General features: G+C 48.6%; 1 protein-coding gene across 8 annotated transcripts in view; it reads right to left on the minus strand.

The window, feature by feature from the left end:
• Window positions 1-18,017, minus strand: part of LOC148024287 (uncharacterized) — a 97,616-nt gene extending 79,599 nt beyond the window's left edge. For 4 of the 8 annotated variants that reach the window (XM_087693903.1, XM_087693901.1, XM_087693905.1 and 1 more), the window contains exon 1: window positions 17,777-18,015. The gene's annotated coding sequence lies outside the window, so the exon portion shown is untranslated. Of the gene's footprint in view, window positions 1-14,898; window positions 15,176-15,278; window positions 15,312-17,776 lie in introns of all 8 variants that reach the window. The other 4 variants (XM_087693906.1, XM_087693899.1, XM_087693900.1 and 1 more) reach the window with 3 other exon arrangements.
• Window positions 18,018-18,431: the final 414 nt, after the last annotated feature.

Here is an 18,431-nt window from a genome sequence, read left to right on the forward strand (position 1 = left end):
TCCCAGTCAACATCCTGAGAATCCACAGAATCAGAAGCAACCTGAGCATAAGAACGTTCCTGATGATCCATCGTATCTTCCCAAGTATGCTTGGTGTGTTTGCCCGCAGGCTGGAAGTCAGGACCAGGGGGCATCTCCTCTGTGCAAGGAACCATATCCTCTGGTTCCTCTGTATCAGAATCCGGACCAAGGGCTGCCACCGTTTGGTCGATAAAGGCCATATTCAGACCAGCCATGTTGAATCACCACTTGTGCAGGTCAAATGCAGAGCCACGATCCGCAAGTAAGACGACCTTCAAGCAGGGTGTGCTGAAGAATGCCCGAACAACAGGACTGTTTCTGCCTAAGACAGAGTTGTCCCTTCTCCCAACGTGGTGTCTGTGTCTCAGGAACAGATCTGGGCGCCACATGAACAGGTTGCAGGCGTGCACGGGCAGAGGTCGCGGAAGGTAGGTACCGACGACAGGTTGCAAGCGTGCAGGGACAGAGCTCACAGGACGACAGGGAAAAAGCAGAGCTCACGGAAGGCAGAAACAGCGCAGTCTCTCTCTCTCTCTCTCTCTCTCTCTCTCTCTCTCTCTCTCTCTCTCTCTCTCTCTCTCTCTCTCTCTCTACACGTTCTGCGCGACTGCAGATCCAAGCTATAGCAAGTCTACAACAACACAACTGCCTGTAGAGTCACACGGAATATACAGAGTGGAGGGGCAAGATCAAAATTTGAGTCGACGAGCTGCCCTAGACGAACAGGAGATGCATGGAAAATCGCCGTAGCAGGAACCTCAAGTCACGAGCAGATTCGCCATCGCCATCTCTCTCTCTCTCTCTCTCTCTCTCTCTCTCTCTCTCTCTCTCTCTCTCTCTCTCTCTCTCTCTCTCTCTCTCTCTCTCAGGAACAGTCATCAGACAGGAGATATGGCATATTTATATACGGAGGACATGGGTCAGCCCTGCACAGCCACTGCCATCGAAGATGGCACATTATTATATACAGTTCTTGAGCATATCAGAGCAGGGATTCATAGAGATTCCGAGATATATGCAGATCTATATGCCACATCGATTGAGAGTTCTTATTGGACAGCTCAGGGTATCATCACATCAGCTTATGATTGAGAGTGGCAGAGCCAGTGGCATCCCACGGGAGGAGAGGATATGCCCCCTTTGCAGATCAGAGATGGAGAGTGAGGAGCATTTTGTTCTCAGATGCCCGGCATACTCAGAGTTGAGATCTAGATATACATTGAGCAGCTCACTTCAGGGATGTATGACTGATATGGATCAGAGATCATTTGGCCGTTTTCTAGGAGAGGCATGGCATATCAGAGAGCAGAGCACACAGCGGGTCCCAGTCAGAGAGGGGCCCACCCAGACGACTATTACACAGTTCTTTCAGACAGACAGAGTGAGAGCTACTGTACCAGCCTCCAGCCAGACCTCCGGGCTCACACTACAGCAGGCTGAGGACCAGCGTACCTGACGCCGCACGACGATCCGTGGGTTTCGGACCCCACAGCCACACCGACAAGATATCCGGAGGATTCTTGATCTACATCGACAGCAAACTGAGATCCGACAACACTCGATGACACATTGAATCTCAGATCTCCAGTTTGCTCTTTCTCCACCGCCGATGTACCACATCCTGCATCCAGGAGGGATCACCTGCTATTAGCGGCTTCGACGACTGCTACTACATCCCAGGATAGTATATCTCCCTGCATCTGTTACATATACACATCGCACCACTTTATCACAGCCGACAGTTGTTCCCCTATCACAGCCGACATTTGTTCCCCTTTTGTAGCCATTATCTGGAGTACCAGAGCTACATACGCACATACACATACACGACACTTATCACACTCACAGCACCGTATTTTCAGTTTCCAATTTTTAGCTTTTCATTCAGTACTTTTATTTTGGATAGCTGGACCTCATCAGTTGTATCACAGTTTGTCTCATAGGCCAGTTTTGGTCTTTAGAAGACATTGATATAACTTTCCTCCCTCCCTCCCTCCCTCCCTCCCTCCCTCCCTCCCTCCCTCTCTCTCTCTCTCTCTCTCTCTCTCTCTCTCTCTCTCTCTCTCTCTCCAGTAGTCGACGAGTTGCCCTAGACGAGCAGGAGATGCAGGAAAAATCGCCGCAACACAAACCTCAAGTCACGAGCAGATTCGCCATCGCCATCTATCTTCTTTTTTTTTCGTAAAAGGTAATTGTATTAATTACGAAAAAGTTTACATAATTACAAGATACACGATGGCTCTACCCCATCGTGTGTACACACTGACTCTTTACAAGAACCAAATGGCCAAGGAGTTACAAAATCATGGCAAAGGCGCTAAGGAAATTGCCATATGCCAGGGACATAAATCCTCCCGAGAAAGTATGTCAGAGTGCCGGAGAAGATCTATCTGCCAATACAAGTAACCTTTAAGCCTAGCAATATGCCACTGAACATTATAAGCGGAATCAAAAAGGAAAGCATTCCGAATGGTCCAGTTGTGCCAACAGCCCCAATATCAAAGAAAGTGAAACAAGATCTTCACATGTGGCTGTGTTGGTGTGTGATATTTGGGCTGCGCAAAAACCCAATCAAACGGACGTAGCGAGAAGCCAACCACCGCTCGCCAGACGGCTGACAAGAACGACCAGATTTTCTGAGCAAGGGGGCAAGAAATAAAACGATGACGGGCGGATTCCACAGTGGTGGTGCAAAAGAAACAGTTGCCGTTGGAGATTTGGCGCTTGGAAAGAGCTGAAGCAAGCAGAAGACCACCAATCATCACCCTCCAAAGAAAGACCTTATATTTGAATGGTGTCTTATTTAACCAACCCTCCATCACAGTTACCCTCCACCATGACCGGGATTTATGCAATCCCCATAGAGTATTAGCTTTAGTAACCAGCCATCGATGATGATCTTGAATCAGAAGATGATACACCTGGTTAGCTGAAGCCTTTTCTAAATTCAGCCTGCCTGCAAAGTCCCAGTCCTGCCAGGGACGATCTATAGCAAGGGCAGGAAAGGGTTGTCTGCTCTGAAGCACCATCAAAAGCTGTTCCCATAAATACATGTATCCACGAGGGATCCTGAAAAGCCTCCTGGCTGTACGAAACGACATCAACACATTGCGATTGGCAAGGGTGGCATCCGCGACCGAAGTTAAGCCCAAACATGCCATGCGGTTGAATTGTGGTCGAAGCTCATGTTTACCGTCCCACGAAATTAACCGCGAGACTGCCAACAGTTCCAATTGAAAAGAATTAGTGGCTAAGCGATCCTCCGCTAGATGCCACTGAGACTTCCGGAGGACCAGTCTCCAAGAACACACCAAATGGGCAAGCAGAGATGAGGAAGAACTGGAGAACCGAGAATCGGCATTAAAAACATGCCACCAAGAACTGCGGATTTGGGTATTACCATGTAGAAGCCCGTGATCCTCAAGAAAATAAAGAGCTATGACAACCCAAGGATGATAATCCGAGCACATGGCGCGAAAAAGAGACCAGCGGAGTGCCAGTATATGAGTTTGGTCATCTAAAATAGCCCCTCTACCCATGCGTTTTGGGGTGCACGCATGCGACCAAGAAATCCAAGAAATACCTGTATGCAAGGAATCCTTCTTCCATAACATGAAACGAATAGACTTAGTAAGATCATTCAGTGTAGTAGTAGTCCAGGGTAGCAATGGCAAGAAATATGTAAGCATTGGCAACATAATTGTCTGGGCTACTTTTGTGAGAGTGCGCTGCGGAAGAGGAAATACGAACACGGAGGGAGAGAGAGAGAGAGAAAGCAGAAAATAAGGAAGAGAAATCTGCACTGACTGAAATGAATGCTGAATACACTGAAATGGACTGATCAGTCCCTGCACACAGCCCACAACGTCAGTGAGGGCACCAGATCAGGCTGATGATGATGGCAGCACCACCACGGGGGAGAAGGAGTGTCGGAATCTGCAAGAAGACAAGTGATCAAGTGGGGAGGGGGGCTGCCAATAAATAGGCAATGGACAAACCCTAACCCTAACCCTAAAATGGGCGCAAACCCTAAAAGTGCCCTAAAATGGGCGCCCCACAACAGTGACCAAAAAGTGGCCGGGCAGCCAGTGGCTGCCCACTAAAAGAGGCCAAAAAAGAAATACACAACCTAAGACAGCCAGTCGAGAGTGACTAGCCTCCCCCATCATAACACATGACAGACATGTCAGAGCTCCTAATGTCCTCGTCTAACTCAGACTGAGGCTCACAGGCAGGAGATGACAAGGCATGACAAACATGACTGCTAACACTCCCTCTCAGATCCTGGATGTGGCTGAAGGCCGAAGAAGAAAGAGATCCTGGGGTGGCAGGAGGAATGCCAACGTCGATGAAGTCCGTCGATGTAGACTGCCGCTGAAGGAGCTCCTCATGATCCTGGAAATCCCCCTCTAAAACACTAGGGGCCAGGGAATCCACAGCCACATCACCGAGATCGTCCCCCTCTGAAAGGGATGGGGCGTACGAGGGAACCACCGGAGGAGAAGGTGGGGGATGGGAAGGAACCTGTGGAATAGAAGGTGCACAAGCGGGAATGGGTGTAGCAATAGACTGCCGCGGAGGACCCTGCATCAAAGAAGGGGAATGGAGCCTGTAAAGCCCGCTCTCCTGCCAACCTGTAGATAAGACAGCTCCTGTAGAAGAATCCTCAATAACAACGGCATGCTCGGTGAAGATCACTCGTGTGCCAAGCCTCGTAAGGCCATAAACTCAGAGGGGGGGAAGGCCCAAGTCCGGAACATGTAGGGCGTGTGAAAGGAAGCTCGTAGGTCGGTCTGTAAACAAAGGCAATGTGCCAACACCACTAATAGGCACCGATAAAAGGTCACCAACAGTGACTGAACCCTCTGATGGACGGAGATCCTGTAACAAATCACCTCGGGGAGTCATATGACTCGAAGCACCACTATCCACTAACCAAGGCTGCGCAGAAGACACTACAGCCACGGAAGAAGGATCCTCCTCCAAAGCATGGATATGAAGGAACACTGACTCATGGGTAACAGCTGGTGTAGAGGTAGAAGAAGGCTCCGATGTAGATCCACCCTTCGCTCCCGGACGAAGGTGAGGGTACTTCTTCCAGCATTTCTCCTCGGGATGTGTCCCTTTCCCACAGTGTGGGCACTTCGATCTCTCTGAATCTGAGTCAGAGCCTGAAGAACTGTCCTTCTTCTTAGCCTTTAACTTCTTCTTCTTCTTCTTCTTCTTCTGTCCTCCCGAACCTGCAACAAAGGCTCTAGTGGAGTCGGATCCACTAGCACTGACCTCTCTGAGTCGCTCGTCATGCTCCAAGACAAGTGGGGATAGCTCCTCCCATAGAAGCTTCTCACGGGTCCTCGATGTAAGAAGGCTGGTGTAGAAGACATCAAACCGAGGCGATGGCAGCTGAGTCAAAAGAATCATAGCCATGTCGTCAGAAGATATCCTCCGACCGAGGGATGCAAGCTCATCCCTCATATCCTGTAATCTGTTGATGTGGTCCTTCATGGAAGGACTATCATCAATAGCGAGCATCCGCAACTTCTTTTCAAGAGATATCCGGTGGGCAAATGTCTTCTGCTGATAGAGAGATGCTAGCTTCTGCCACACGTCCGCTGCAGTCTTCAACCTGTGAACATGAACAAGGACAGAATCCTGCAAACTCAGAAAGAGGAAAGATCAGGCTCTAGAATTGAGCCGATCCCATAAGGCTGCGCGATCCATAGATGTCCCATTTGCGGGATCCACCATAGGCCGGGGAGTAGGAACAGAAACAAGCTCCCAAAGATCGAAGGAGTCCAAGATACACTCCACCTTGCAGGACCATAGAGAAAAGTTGGAGCCATCCAACCGGTCCTCTTTGGGCAGCTGAGGAAGTACGGGTACCTGTACAGGGGGTACCAAAGGCTGCATCTTCGGCCCACTGGAAGGGGATCGCCGAGATACATGAATAGAAGGGGGACGGGAAAGAGGAATAGACTCCGGACGACGGTCCTCGTGATAGAAATCACGCCTCCGTTCAGATGCATGTCAAGACAAAAGGTCATCATCTGAGTCATCAAAGCCTGTAAACTGATGAGAAGACATCTTCGATATCTGCAAACACCAAAACACAACAAGGGAAGGTTGCCGGTGCCGAAACACAAACGCCAGAAGCTCCTGAGCTGGCCGCCTTGCACAGAACGCAAGGATGATGTCAAACGCAAATGCTGACGATGCAATCACCACAGAAAAACAGCCGCCTGCCTAAAAACACAGCCTGGGAATAGGTCGCCAGCAGGAAAAGAGCCGCCGGACGATGGAACAACCGCCAAAACAGCAAGGCGCAGGCTGGAGGAGTGTCGCCCAGCTGTTGGAGGGCCGCCCAAGCTGAAAACGCAAGCAGGATGAGGTGGGTGATGATGTGGCAGTCACTGGAGAAGGCGCCAGCAGCAAACGCAAATATATGGACACCAAAACAGGCCGCCTTGATCAAGGAGATGGTGCAGAAGGTGACGCCTCAGCTGTTGGAGACGTCTTGACCAGCAAACGCAAAGTTGTGGGTGTTCTCTCGCGTAAAACTCAGCTCCGTGTACTCTCCTTTGGCTCTGATACCATGTGAGAGTGCGCTGCGGAAGAGGAAATACGAACACGGAGGGAGAGAGAGAGAGAGAAAGCAGAAAATAAGGAAGAGAAATCTGCACTGACTGAAATGAATGCTGAATACACTGAAATGGACTGATCAGTCCCTGCACGCAGCCCACAGCGTCAGTGAGGGCACCAGATCAGGCTGATGATGATGGCAGCACCACCACGGGGGAGGAGTATCGGAATCTGCAAGAAGACAAGTGATCAAGTGGGGAGGGGGGCTGCCAATAAATAGGCAACGGACAAACCCTAACCCTAACCCTAAAATGGGCGCAAACCCTAAAATGGGCGCAAACCCTAAAAGTGCCCTAAAATGGGCGCCCCACAACAGTGACCAAAAAGTGGCCGGGCAGCCAGTGGCTGCCCACTAAAAGAGGCCAAAAAAGAAATACACAACCTAAGACAGCCAGTCGAGAGTGACTAGCCTCCCCCATCATAACACATGACAGACATGTCAGAGCTCCTAATGTCCTCGTCTAACTCAGACTGAGGCTCACAGGCAGGAGATGACAAGGCATGACAAACATGACTGCTAACAACTTTGAGGCGAACATGGAAGGGCCAGGCTTGAGACTTCCAATAGAGAAACTTAGCCCCCAGTTTCTGTGAAATCCACTGTAGTACCTGCTTTGGGGGAACATCAACACCCAAAGGGTACCCAAGATGCCTGACAATGGAGCCACAGGGGACAACCATTCCCTGCCAGTCCAGTGACTGTAAATCCGACTCTGTGCACCTGAGAATGGCCAATTTCAAAGCATTGATGCGAAGACCAAAAGCATGTGTCCCTGCATAGAACAAACGAAAGCCATGGCAATCCACAACTTTACTTGCTTCAACGTGACTCTTGTGCTCAACAGCACACAAGACATCCCACTGATTCTCATGCAATATTGTCCACATGGCATGTTGCTTGTGGCGAGAACAAATTCCTCGCACATTCCACGTGGCTATCTTCATGTGGATTCAAAAGAAAATCAGGTACGAGGCATAGCTTGCCTCGATGTGACCTTTTCTGCGAGAATGTCTAGGATACCCTCATCCAAGAAATCAGCTAACGCGGCAAAGGAGTTCTAACGACCAGATTTGGAAGTAGATGGCATATCCGCTGTCTTGGGGATGGAACGGGGATAACGATGATCCCATGGGGTAATGACGTTACCTTGAGTATCAAAAGCTAGCTTAGCAGGTGGACCCTTTGGACCATCCGAAGATACTCTCCTAGCAGGCTGTTGACGGGGAGTAGGGGAAACCATAGCAAGAGCAGAGTGCTCTGAAGACATCATTTCTTTCCTGCACATATACGTACACATAGAATCTGGTGGGGCAACAGACACAGTATCCATCATGCCAGCAACAAGCCTATTGCCTTTTTTCGCACGTACATCTACCCAGTCGTTGCCACTAGAATCCAAACCCGAGACCTATTGTTTACCTTTATTCAAAACTTTGGGTGGCTGGGTGGCATCTTGCGACGGCGCATCACACACCATATCTTCCATGGGCTACGCAACATGCTCGGCATCTGAAGTGTGTTGCTTCTCTGGGCATTCAGCCATAAAATGCCTCAATTTTCCACACGAAAAGCAATGTCCTGCAAAGTTGCCCCATTTCAAACGAAAATGTAAAGGATGCATGCTAGAGCAGTTAATACGTAACCAAGCAAGCCTTTTCCGAGCAGTGTCCCATAACATACACAAGCGGTTGCGATTCATGGCCCTTAGGCTTGGGGGGACCAAAACAGTGCCCACAGCGGCCGTGGCATCTTTTAACAGTGGCCAATAAACAGCCGGACAGCTTTCCACTTCAACCCACACAAGGCATTCACGTTGCAGCAGACGCTAAAAATCTGCCATTGGGCGCCATGGCACCACATGGACCAGACGGCGATCCACGAACAATGGCAATTTAGGCAGGAGAGCAGCACAGTGTGTCTCTGATTTCAACAACACCTCAAAAAAACCCCGGGGGCCAACAGAGATCTCTTCAACACATTCCCCTTGTAGCAAACTGTGCAGCCACTGGCGAATACGAGAAAACAATGGGATCCTACCAGTGAAGAAAAGTATCACAGCACGTTCATAAAAAACTGAAAAGGAGCGCAAGACATGTTTCGAATCCACAGTGGCTTCCAGAACATCTTCCGTTGCAGAGTACGAAAAGACTTCCTGATTATGTTGAACATAATCGCCCAGCAAAGTGTTGGCAAAGTCCAGCAAGTGCCCCTAATCAACCTCCTGGGAGTCCACAGAATCAGAAGCAACCTGAGCATAGGAACGATCCTAGTGATCCATTGTCCCTGCCGAAGTATGCTTGGTGCATTTGCCCGTTGGCTGGAGCTCAGGAGCAGGGAGCATCTCCTCTGCACACGGAACCATGTCCTTTGGTTCCTCGGTGTCAAAATCCGGACCAAGAGCTGCCACCGTTTGGTCTATGAAAGCCAGATCCAGGCCAGCCATATTGTATCAGTACGTATGTCGGTCAGAGGCCAAGTGAAGAACTCGCAGGAGGCAAAGACACGCAAGCCTCTCCCTCTCTCTCTCTCCCTCTCTCTCCCTCTCTCTCTCTCTCTCCCTCTTTTCTGTACAGAGGCGCTGTCCAGGGGCATACTCTGCAAGGACAGCCAATGAAAAGCGGAACTTTACCTGTCAGCCTCAGTCGCGGCCTGTCCCAAGAACCCTTATGGCAAGGCACAACCCTAACAGTGCAGGGGCAGAAGAGCGAAACAAAGGCCTGGCAGTCTACGGCAAAGCGGGACAGTCTGGGGCGTAAGGCAGGGGTCCGTCGTCAGCTGAAACCCTAACTGACATGGCGAAGGGGCGAGAAGCAGGCGCAGAGGTCGCAGCTCAGGCGGGTGAGGGATGCAGGCGATGGGCCGTCTGAACGCAGGGCAGGGGACTCAGCAGCCGTGGACAGGGCGTCAGGGGCAGGCGACGAGCCTGCGGGCGACCGCCATCTCTCTCTCTCTCTCTCTCTCTCTCTCTCTCTCTCTCTCTCTCTCTCTCTCTCTCTCTCTCTCTCTCTCTCTCTCTCTCTCTCTCTCTCTCTCTCTCTCTCTCTCTCTCTCTCGTCGATTGGACCACCAACTCCCGCATCGACCGTCCACGCCTCTGCCTCCAGCTCTCGCACATTGATCGGCCCAGTACTAGTCCTCAACGCCTCCTATATGTCGATCAGTCCACCAGCTCCCCGACGCCTGGCCTCCAGCTCCCGCATGTCAATCGGCCGCACGTCGACGGGCCCAATACCAGCTCCTTGACACCTACGTGTCAACTGGCCCACCAGCTCCCCAACGCCTGGGCCCACCAGCTCCTTGACGCCTCCACCTCTAGCTCCCGTGCGTCAATCGGCCCACCAACTCGCATTGACTCGCCCACCAACTCCCGTCCAGCTCGCACCGACCGCCCACCACCTCACCAACTCCCGTTGAGCTACCCAGGCCCAACACAACAAGGCGGAGTTCGCCCCCAACATGGAGAAGGTCCAAATAGAGCAAATGATTACCAATGCCATCAACAAAGTCAAGGAGTATGACAGCAGACTAAGCATAGTGAACAGGCTGCTGATCGGTAAGATTAAAAAGCTGGAATTGAAGAAAGACGCCCAAGATGGGGAGATTCAATCGCTTAGGTAGCTACTAACTGACATTCAGCTCAGCCCCAAGCTAGAGGAAGGAGAAATTCAACCTAGCATGACCGAGGAGCTCACCCGCATCAAAGAGGAAGTACAACAACTCCAAAAAAAGGAGGAGATGACGAAGGAGGCTGTTTCTTGGGCAGAGATGCTCAAGAAAACCCAAGAGCAAGTAGAGGAGATGGAGCAATGGATTCAAATTGCAAAGAAGGGGAAACACCTAGCACACGCATCTACAACAACCATAATCAATGACACATTGGAGGAGGAACAAAAAAGGAAAATGAGAGCACTCAATGTTCGGGTGACGGGGCTGAAGATGCATGAAAAAGTGGATGAGGACACCAAGGTGCTATACACGTTAATGAATATTAAGAAAGACACACATGTCTCCGCTTGGGGAGATCTCAAAAGAGCGTGCACTCATTCTTCACTTCCCCACCATGGAGGCTAGGAGAGACTTCCTAGCTCAATGCTGTACATTGAAGGGGACCGGTGTGTTTTTGGGTGACGATCTCACACCAACCCAGCTAGCCCACATGAGAGAGTGCATGCCAAAAATTAAGGCAGCCAGGGAGGAGGGCAAACTCGCCTTCTATAGAGGAGGGAGAGTGGTAGTCATGAAGAGGCGCCACAAATGATGGTGTGAGACCTATGGGACCACTGACCAGCCTTGCAGTGGCAGTTTGGTACTGTAATGGAGCCCTCCGATTGGATGTGGGAGCTTTTGAGGAGACATTCAAAGGGAGAGATATAGTGTTCTACTCAGAGACACATCACGGACCACATACTACACTTCCACGGATGACACGCTACAGGTGGTGGGAGTCGGCTTGCAGGAAGGAGACACACACAGACCACAGCAATCGCAAGTCGGGAGGAGTGGCAGTGTTATTCAGGGAGGAGCTACAGCAGATGATCCAGGTAGTCTGCAGAGATGAGCAAGCCAGATACATGTGGGTGAGAGTGCGTGGTGAGGAACGCACTTTGTATGTTGTCATATGCTATTTTCCCCCTATGACATCCCGATACGCCCCACCCAAGGGGCAATCACCATATGTGGCTTTGGATGAGGATATTTGGGAGTTCTCGAAGGGAGAGGTTATCTTACTAGGAGACTTTAATGCCAGGACAGCCTCCCATCAGGTGTCTTTCTTTGATGCATCTGAGGAGATGCTACAGGAGCAGGATGTGTCAGAGCTACAATTGGAGAGGACATCTCAGGGTATGGAGAAAGTCACCGAATATGGGAGATACCTTGTGGAGATGGGGACAGCACACAAGTTGGCCGTTCTCAATGGCCTGGCTAGATACCCCCTATCCAGCGCCTTCACACGTTATCCTCACAGACACAGTGCCAGCGCAGTAGACTATGTTATTGCCCCACCAATGCTTATATCTCACATCCAGGACCTCTCAATATCCCCACGCCTTCTCGGAGTTGCAGTGGATCATGCCTACCTATCATTCACCATCGACCTCCAATTCACTGACACGCAGACCAATCATGCAGCTCACCAACACCCGAGATACCTCTTTTCCAGAGAGACAGAGGATATCTATGGAGAGGAGATCCTTAAATTGTTACACGATGCAGACCTCGACGTTCCATTACAGGAGCTGACTCAGCAGTTCAGTGAGGCCCTACACATTGCTGCAGGTGTAGCCTTCCCACACTCACGACCCACACAGAGACCCTCCAACGGGGTGACACCTCAGAACAGTTGGTATGATGATGAGTGCCGTGAGACCAAAGCATGGCTACATAGAGAGATGGCACTGGGGCCCACTACCCACACACAGGCACAGATACTCTTAAAACGCCTCACACGGAAGAAAAGAACATTCTTGGCCCAGTTGGAGCGAGACCTATATCAATTATTCTTGAGCCACGACTCTAGGGAGGCTTGGAGGCTTTTAAGAGAGCATTGCCCAACCACACCTATTACGTCCACCGCTGTATGGGAGGAGTATGCAGCTAGTCTTTATACTGTGGAGGGTCGGACACCTCTTCCTAACACCCACTTGAGCCTTGTCCAGAGACCACCACTTTCTTTACAGAAGGTAGGGTCCGAGAGGCCATTGACAGACTTAGCAGAGGAAATGCACAAGATCATGATGGATTAGTAGCCGAGCACTTGATCCATGCTAGAGATTTGGTGGCAGGATTCCTAGCTTACATGTTTAACAGAGCCATGTGTGAAGGCCTACCAGAAAGCTGGAGCATGAACACTATTGTGCCTATCCTCAAGTCAAGGGACCCTACTCTACCCAGTAACTATCAGACTATCATGGTTGGGCATACATTGGCTAAGTTATATGCTTCCATCCTTGAGCATGAATTAAGCAGGTGGGTAGAGATGTGGGGTCTTAGAGCACAAGGACAGGCTGGCTTGAGGAGAGGCTTCTCCACATTGGATCATATCCTCACACTCAAAGCGATCATTGAGGAGAGAAGGGCCCATGGCCAACAGACCTATTGCTGCTTTGTGGACTTCCGCAAAGCCTCTGACACAGTACTGAGAGACAGGCTGACACACGGATTGCATGCCATGGGAGTACCGAAAGAGCTCAGTTGGGGTATTTTGGCACTATATGAGAGAGTTGTGGGCAAAGTCCAGATACCTAAGGGCCTTTCGGCACCTATTTACTCCACCATTGGGGTGAAGCAGGGATGCCCCCTCTCTCCGACATTATTTGGCCTGTACATTGATGGGATTGTTGATTATATTTCACAGGAAGGAGATAGAGGAGCTCCACTAGCTGGCACTTGGATACCTCTCCTATTGTATGCAGATGACATTGTATTGGTAGCTGACTCTCTAGAGGGTCTACAGAGACACTTGGATGCATTACACTCCTATACTTTGGACAATGGGCTTTCAGTGAACCTTGGTAAAACCAAGGTGATGGTATTTAATACTACACCACAATGGGTCAAGAGATCAACACCTAAATTCACATATGGATCTGAGGAGCTGGAGTATGTGGATTCTTATACATACCTGGGAGTCTTATTCATAGGGCCCACCTTTTCTATGCGAGAGACAGTAGACACTAGACTGACTCGCGGATACACAGCACTAGGTGGTTTGGAGAGGATGTGCTCACAGGTGCAATTCCAAGAACCCCGCACCAAGCTGTAGCTCTTCGATACACTCGTCACATCCACACTACTTTATGGAGTACAAATATGGGGGCCCAGTCTTGACCACCGTAGCAGATCAGGACGCACTTATGATGGATGGAGGTCGATGGAGAAACCCCTAGTGTCCATGATATCCAAGATAATCATATGTAAGGCCTCAATGCCACATGAGATCATTAGAGCCAAGCTAGCAGCTACACCAATTGTGGTAGAGGCCCTCACTCGATCGGTCGCATATATATATAGCCTATGGGACTTACCCAAACACAAATATGCACGGTTGGTCCTTGAGTCTTCCAACCAGCTTGCCAGAGAGGGTGATACTTCATGTTGGTATGCACAGATGTCGGCCTGGTTTCAGCTGCATGGCTTTAGCATGGACAAGTTACCCCCCTTCCACTACTCCCTCGATGCACCATCTCTTGATCTGAGCAGATCACAGATTCGCAAGATCATCAAGATGGATCTTACCCAGTTGGATATCAGGCGGACATGGTTGATGCTAGGGCAGGAGCTAGGGACAAAGATGCCTTTCTACCGCAAGTATTTCCTCCATACTACAGATAATGGATTTATTGTTCGCCCAAGATACATGGACACCCACCTTTCCCATGGGATCATATGTACTATTGGCCAGTTGCGCACCTCCTCACATCAACTAGAGATTGAAACTGGCAGATATAGATCCATCCCACCAGAGGAGCGCATATGCCAAATATGCCAATTAGAGCCAGAGACAGAGGAGCATTATATCTGCTGTTGCCCAGCGTATTATGAGGTCCGCGATCATTTCCACTGTCTCTTTCTAGACAGATTTGGGTGACTATCCAGAGTCATGGATTTTACCGATCAACGATGCCTTGGCCTCTTTCTTCTCGAGATACGACGGCTTCGTGACATACGCCTCAGGAGTACAGCTACTCTAGGACACCGAGGCCCTTCAAAGAGGCAGCTCACAGACTTCTTTGCAAAAAAGAGCCAAAAGACTTCAATACAGTTACAGCCATAGTCCACACGAGAGCCTTTCTCACCGCCACAGTCCACACACAGACTAGGAGTACTGATTGATCGAGCCATTCAGCTTAGCCAATCCAAACATCCTAGGCCTCGACACAGACACCGACGACACCTTCATAGGCATCCAGGGGATTATTGCTCGGACTAGAGCTAGGCCCTCCATACCCACATCAGATTGTACCATTTGGAGCTCATTGTTACTAGACAAAGCTCTATGTTTTACACATAGCCATAGTTAGTTTCCTTTCTTATTCTGCTTTGTGCTACATATTTTGCCCGGACAGTTGTACCATCATACACATGATTGTAACTCATGGTCTCATAGGTAATTTTGGCCTTTTGTAGACGTTAATATAACATTTCATTTCATCTCTCTCTCTCTCTCTCATTTTAACAAGGTATTAAAGCTCATTAGCAGTATCAATCCCATGCTGTCTTGAAGAGCTATGGCTGACCTGTGAGAAGTGTGCTACCCTGCCTCATAAGAACTTGCATTGGTGGTTGAAGATCTGAAGACAAATGCTGTTGGGCTGCTATTTCCAGCGCCATCTGTTGTCCACGCTTCTGCCCAAAAAGGTGCCATCAGCTATTGCTCATTGCTCCAACTGAGCTGCTCAGAATGAGCTCCATCTCACATCCTGTTGTACTGCGCAACTGTGGTGAAGTTCTTGCTGAAGTTCACGCCATCGCTGGCTGCTGTTAACAACGTCTAAATGGGCACCATTGGCTGATCTGAAAGTACAAACCATCAGCTGCTTTAAATGAGCTGTCATTACTTGTTGTTCACTCTTCTCATTGTGTGCAGAATGAGCTGCATTCCATCCAGTGTGCGTACCTCCTACTGATCATGCCATTCCTGCTAACGATGCTGTCATAAAAAAAGGCACCATTTCTATCAATTTAGCTACTGATTGATTGTATTATTTGACACTGTAAAGAGTTGCCTTCCTTCCTCTGATGTTCATGCCATTACAACTGAAATAAATTTTCTACTATTCCATCATTGTAAGGGGTGACACTATCCTAGTTCACCTGCCCTTTCGCTTGGCAGATCTGCTCCAGTTTTCTATCTAATTCAGCCAATTGCCAATATTATTCTATTGTATGGCTGGTCAAGAGAGCCCAATTATATATATTAGGCGCTCTGTGCCTAGATTCTCCCGGCATTCTCCTCTTATCATGAAGACAGTTCAAGAGAGTGATGAAGAAGAAGAAGAAGACAATGCAGCAGAACCAAAAGAAGAAAAGCACCATGAAGCCTTTACCATGACTTTCAAGAATGAGGGACTAAAACGGCTTCTCCTATGGTTCCAACTGATGAAGTACTTCTCTAAGGTGTATATCTCTTTTGCAATTTCCCTCAAATCATATTGTAAACCCTTGTAACTCCATATGTATAAGTTATGGCTAAAATCATCATCCATAAAAGTCCAAGTCCCCTAAACCATCCAAACTGCTAAGCCACAAGTGGTCAAGCCAAGCATGCCTTTGAATCATCTTGAATAGGCAAGCCATTGAGTCTTTGAGCTATTCAACAATGACAAGTCCTTGAGTAAGTTATGTAGTGACCAAGCAATTGCAAAAATATGGTCATGCCTTAGGATTTGTATATAATGAGTTTGGAGGAGAGTGTTGAAATACCAAACACATGATGTGCACTGAAGGAATGCACAAAAGGCACACTAGCTAGAATTAATTAGTTTATCCTATGTTTACACGCACTACACCAAAGGAACCCACTTTTCCACCTACCAGCTCTACTCATTTAGGAGATTCGCCAAGAACCCACACTTAGGTCAGATTGCGCCTGACAAAACCAATGTTGTCTCCTCCCATCAACTGAAGACAGAGACAAATAGATGGATGGAAGTTCCAACAGAGGACAGGATACGCAAGCTCTGTGATAGAGAGCTCAAGACAAAGGAGCACTACACATGCAGATGTACAATATACTATGGCATATAGGGAAGGTATCACAGCCTCTTCTGCAAGGGCTATGGACCCCTTCAAAATATCATGGAGTATGAGGACCAAAGATGTCTAGGGCTTTTTCTCCTAGAGCTTCAAAGGCACCACACAGCACTGCTATAAGACAAGAGACCAGTCCACCCAAGGGGGCCCAAGCAGAGAGCAGTGATGGATTTCTTCCATAGATCAGACCCTACAGGCACTACTAGTTCAGCAAACACAAATTCGTCCCATCAAACTGCACCTACCCCACACCAAGAGTCACATTAGACAAGGCCATGGCAATTTGATAATCATATTGATCTCGACCACCCGGTCAACGATCAAGGCGTCCATACCAACCATAATCAGATCAAAGCCATCATTGCGAGACGTAGGAGACTCATCCCTCAACACATTGGCAGAGCAGCCTTGGACCACATCCTAGCAAGGATCATGTGCTGACCTCAAGATATAGAGAGGAGTTATTATAGATAGATATTTTGTACATACAATTTTTGGACATTGAGATCTTTAGATTTCAAATGTTAGCCTAATGCTTGGATACATTTTTCTTCCACTTTCATGATAGATGAGTCATGACATTGGACACACATGTACTTTGGTTTTGTCTCACAAGCCACATTGGCCTTTTGCAAACCTCTCTCTCTCTCTCTCTCTCTCTCTCTCTCTCTCTCTCTCTCTCTCTCTCTCTCGGATGATACCAATCCCCATATCAGTTTTCACATTACATTAGACAACTAGGGTTTTTTTAATATTTTCAGTTATTTGTTGTTTCCTAGCCAAATGTTTATGTCAGTTTCAGATTACACTAGATCCCTGGTGCTTTTTTAGTATTTTCAGTTATTTGTTGTTTCCTTGCCAAATATTTCCTTTTAGATTGTGGTTTCTTCATTCTAGTTGGGAAACATGGCAGTTCCTTGAACTTCTAATGTATCTATTTTTGTCTCGTATACCAATTTGGCCTTATGCTGACATTAATACAACTCTCTCTCTCTCTCTCTCTCTCTCTCTCTCTCTCTCTCTCTAAGACGTTAATATAACTTTCTCTCTCTCTCTCTCTAGGGTTCTCTCTGGTTAGCTTTGCCCACAGACCTGGTCAAACCTCCCATATTTTCAGATATGGATACAGGAAATGAACTCAAGGACCTTCTGGTCAGCGTGCATATGACGTACCGGTTGAGCTACACCGATTTGGTCTGAGTATAACAATTACCGAATCCTTCGGTCCTCGTTCATTTGAACGAGACCTTCTAGATCACCGCAGGGACCTCATTCCGCACACGAAACAATGAAAGCTTGTGCACAAACCATTCCGATGACGCAGAATGTTAGAAATTGCAGATGGAACGCAAAGAGGCTCACCCAATCAAGTTTGAAAGGCGGTTGATGGCCAACAATCCACAGTACGCGAGTCGATCAACTGATCCATCGCCAGAGAATGGATGCACGAGGTCTTTTAATCTGGAATTGCGATTACATATATAAGCATGCAGTGATGATGATGATGATGTAGGCCTCCTTTGAATGATGAGGAAGTCGCATACATACTACATAGCCTGCTGGCTAGACACTAGTGACTCGGGCGATCCACCCACCGGACGTGTTTTTATTGGATTTATTTTATTATTTTCCCCACGTCCACGGCCGTGACACCAAACTTTAAGGAGGCCCTTTTGCAAATTGAGAAGAAGATCAACCTTCCAACACATGCTACTGCTATCCCAATGGAAGAGAAGTTATATCCTTACACGACACTAGACTAGGAACTTCGAATTTGATCTAGGTAATGATAACCCACTAGCCACGAGGCGCGACTTCACTTTTAGAAGGGGTCATGGGGCCTCCCTAAATTTTAGAATCCTTGCTAGAACCCCCAAAATTTATCGTGCTATCCTTGCCCTTGCAGGATTTGCAGTGCCACTGCAGATGCTATGCCGAATCTCATCATGCAATTGTTTGAGGCATGGGGTATTCATTGTGGGGAATGGCACACCATCCTTTCACAAGTATCTTTGCA

The sequence above is a fragment of the Lygodium microphyllum genome, chromosome 15 (assembly GCF_053477565.2).
Source record: "Lygodium microphyllum isolate KBCC chromosome 15, Lygodium_microphyllum_v1.1.10, whole genome shotgun sequence".
Lineage (NCBI taxonomy): Eukaryota > Viridiplantae > Streptophyta > Polypodiopsida > Schizaeales > Lygodiaceae > Lygodium > Lygodium microphyllum.